Source organism: Lactuca virosa, chromosome 3, assembly GCF_052849685.1.
Source record: "Lactuca virosa cultivar CGN04683 chromosome 3, Lactuca_virosa_CGN04683_v6, whole genome shotgun sequence".
NCBI classification, from domain to species: Eukaryota; Viridiplantae; Streptophyta; class Magnoliopsida; order Asterales; family Asteraceae; genus Lactuca; species Lactuca virosa.
The window spans coordinates 438,206,511-438,210,621 of record NC_136428.1 but is presented as its reverse complement, the minus strand read 5'-3'; positions in this window follow the sequence as shown (position 1 = coordinate 438,210,621).

Below are 4,111 nucleotides of genomic sequence, written 5' to 3'. Positions count from 1 at the left end.
ATAAACACGGATTATAAAACTAATTTGAAATAAAATAAACAAATGATGTGTGTTGGAAATTTAGGAATTAGAGATATCTTAGAAACATGTGTGAAGTAGAAAGTTGTGAAAATATCATGTTGGGTTTCAAGAAAACACATTTAAGTAAAGTACGATGCCTAAATGGGGAAGTAGTCAAAAGTCTTAAAAAAAAAGTGGTTTGAAGATCCGATGAAGCTTTTACACATAATATGAACTTTAACGTCATATGTTTAAGTTTTATAGTAAAGAGTTTAAACACGATTATAAAAGAAAATGTTTCTAGTTTTTCGAAGACGTGTCAAAATGGTAAGCAATGTTTAAAATGGTTTATATGCCCTTAAAAGCACATCAATCCATTGAAATGAATTTGAAATGAAATTGAAATAGCAAGGTTAAAACCAATATTGGTTAAATTGAGTTTTGAAGAAAAGTGTTAAGTTAAAGCAAGTTGTCAAAAGATTTTTAGCGAGAATATGGCTTACATTGTTAGGAAATGTCTAGTAAGTTGTATGAAGTGGTTATAAAGTATTTTATCGATGATAAATAAAACCGATGAAACGAAATAACTTTTCGATGGAAGATTAAGACTTAAGGAATAAGTAGATTACTGTAGCTGATCGTACCTAAATACTAAGGCGAGTATAACGCGAGTACCGATGTTTTTTTTTCCAAGATAAAGGATAAGAAAAATTGTTTGTAAAACATTTTATGGTGACAAAGCAGTTTCGCAGCCTTTTATAGAGGTCAAAGGGATATCCTATGTTAAGTTTTAAGCTCAAGGTGGGAAACAACCTAGAGCTAAATCGTAGCGTAGTAATAAGTTCTCACGTATGAGTTAAACCTCCTTGTCTCCTCGTGAGTCGAATCCGAAATGCCCGCCAATGGTATCCAAGTGATTATTTAGTGGAGACTCATCTACCTCCTTACGTGATGCTCCAATTTTCATCCGTGTCGGTATCGGAACGCTTTCCTAGTTGTAACTATAGTACGAAGACGATGAAGAGGTATTGAGGAATAATTGGAATTGGTTTCGACTTAAGATTATTATTAGTGTATATCTAGCTACTAACCTTACATCTAAAGTCAACAGCTACCGAGGAATACTCATTCCTCAGTACTAAGTGAATTGTTCCTAGAGTGGCTAGTGATATAACCTAAGTGGTTAACCTAGCACTTGATAAGGGATAAGCGTATTTCTAAATAAAGGCATTGTTATAAAAGTGCACTTAGTTTCTAAGTGTATCTAGATGAATGCCTATAATATGCAATGCCCGTACGCACACCGAAAAAATTTGTTTTTCAAAAGTTTAAGTTGAAAATTGTTTTGAACATAATTCTACTATAACCGTTTCCAGCCTCGCATTAATTTTCCTTAATTAAGCATAGTTGGCCAGGCTATACTTAATTAAAGTCCAATAATGCGTACTCGAATTAGTTATACCAGTAGTATGTTCTATATTTTAAAAACGTTTAGAAAATTTTTGGCTATAGTTGTGGTTTTCCAAAGGAAAACCGGTATTCTCTATAACCTTCGGCTCTGATACCATTTTCTGTCACACCCCGCTAAAGCGGAAACACAGGGCGTGGCAGTACAAAGGGTTTCATCGCAAAAGTTAAAAGACAACACCAACCATAGTATTAAAAATCATTACAAATTCACAATGGGTTTGAACAACTTTTAAAAGAAATTACAATGTAAATTGAAATACAACACATGCGAATGCTCCTAAAAGTGAAGTGTCCCTAAGTGCCACTTACTCGATGATTCCTGAAAAAGCATGTAAAACGAGCGTCAACTATAAAAATAGTTGGTGAGTACTCACAGATAAACAAAATAATACTGGTTCCATGAATTGAAATCAAAGTTTTGATAAAAATTTCCAATAATAAAAGTATATTGTTAAGATGAGTAAATAAGTTTGTAAAAACAAAGTTCTTTGTCATCATGAGAGATAAGGTATGTTGCCCAAATAAGATGCAACATTCATATTCTCATGGAATATAAAGTTCGTTACTCAAACGAGTAAACAAGTTTCATTGCTAAAATGAGCAATCAATTTCGTTGCTACAAGGAGCAAACAATTTCATTGCTAAAACATGTATATAAGTTTTCAGTAATAACAGTTCGTTGTTGTCACACCCCCAAACCAAGGATGGCGGAAATGTCCGGGGGTGGAGGACTTCATGTATAGTATCATAACAACAATTGTAATAGTAATTCAAGCAAACACAACCAACATATATATAATTGAAAAAGTTACATCATTGTATGAATTACATGTTTACGAATCAATTACAATATGTTGACAAAATATGAAATAGTAGACGCCTTAGCGTCCCATCCTCAAAAGCACTTAGTTACCTGTTTAATGATTTCCTGAGAATACAAGTTGTTTGAAAAAGTGTCAACACAAAGGTTGGTGAGTTCATAAGCTTTTGTTTGGTATTATTAAAAGCCTTTCGTTTGTAAAAGTAGTATTTGTTTTAGAAAAATCCAATATTTTCCTTAAAATGTATATGTAGTCTTAAATCCACAGACCGAAATATATAAGTAACTTTTCTTACTTATAATAAATAATGTAAGTTTAAATCGACGTAAACTCATTTAATTTTAATGAAGTTCCCGTAAATTCCAATATTCATTAATACTTTATGTGAGTTTATTAAAGCCTTTTGTTGTAAAAGTAGTGTTCGTTCCAGAAAATCCAATATTTTCCCTTAATGTGTAAATGTAGTCTTAAAACCCAAAGACCGAAATGTACAAGTAGTGTTCGTTCCTTATAGTAAAACAATGCAAGTTTAAATCGACATAAACTCGTTTGATTTTAGTGAAATCCCCGTAAATTCTATGTTTGTTAATACCACATGTGAGTTATTATAACCATGCTATGACCTAGTTGGCCTGAAACGACGTTCTTCAGGCGTCGGAAATGTTATGACATTTGTCACCCCAGACCTGTCGGTCTAGCTGTTGCATGCAGCTAAGGTGTGGGTTTGTCAGACCCAATATAGATCTATACACAAGTATCACGCTCTCCCTCGAGGAGACTCTGGTTATAATACATGACTTATTTGTAAATTGAATCGAATGTCTCACAGAAGTCATTAACGAATTTACGTGTAGTGTAATGAAAACTTGGTACCGTATGGCCGTACCTTGCTTAATGAAAATATCCTTTGTATAAATGTACCCTTTTTAAATGTATGTGTTATGTAATGTTTCATAAAGTCATTAACGGAATTACGTGTTATGAAAACTTGGTACCGTATGGCCGTACCTTGCTTAATGAAAATATCATTTGTATAAATGTACCCTTTTTAAATGTATGTGTTATGTAATGTATCATAAACTATACCTATTATAGTTTATCAACCAAGGGTAGTACGTAGTAATGTATGCAAACTATATTCAAAATAGTTTATTAAATGTTTGAATGTATCGGTTGTACTTTGATTATAATCACTTGTTATTCTTTATATTTTATATGTCCAAATCCATTTGTAAACTGATGTGTGTTTAAATATTAAGATAAAGTGTCATATATTGCAATAACATATAATCACATAAAGATATACACCTTGCTCAACATGTTACAAGGTGAAATGAAATTGACAGCAACTTTTTATTGTATACAGTTTCTGTTACTGTTCTTAGAAAATTTATAGAAAAATCATCAAAGCTCCAAATCCAAATCCGCAAATTCTGAGAGTTTGGAATATGAGTCTAGTTTGTTCGTCAATTTTATCATGATTTTTAGTGATCTCTAACAGAGGTGAAAATGTTCATAATCACAGACTGGTCCGGGTTTGCCTCTGAAATGATAGGCAGTTTTGTAAACATCACCATAAATTGTAGAAAAATCATATGGAGATGTGCAAGTAGCCATTTTAAAGCTAAGAGTTTGAACTACTTGCACCTGGAACAGTTTTGAAAACTAAAATATTTAAGTTGACCAAAACAGTCCGTGATCGAAGTTCATCTTTTCTGATGTAATCTGATAAAAAAAGTTTAATTGTGTTCTTGATGATTTTACTTGTATTCCCCCCTTAAAACTTAAGAAAAACATGTAAATGTAGGGGTATGAACTCA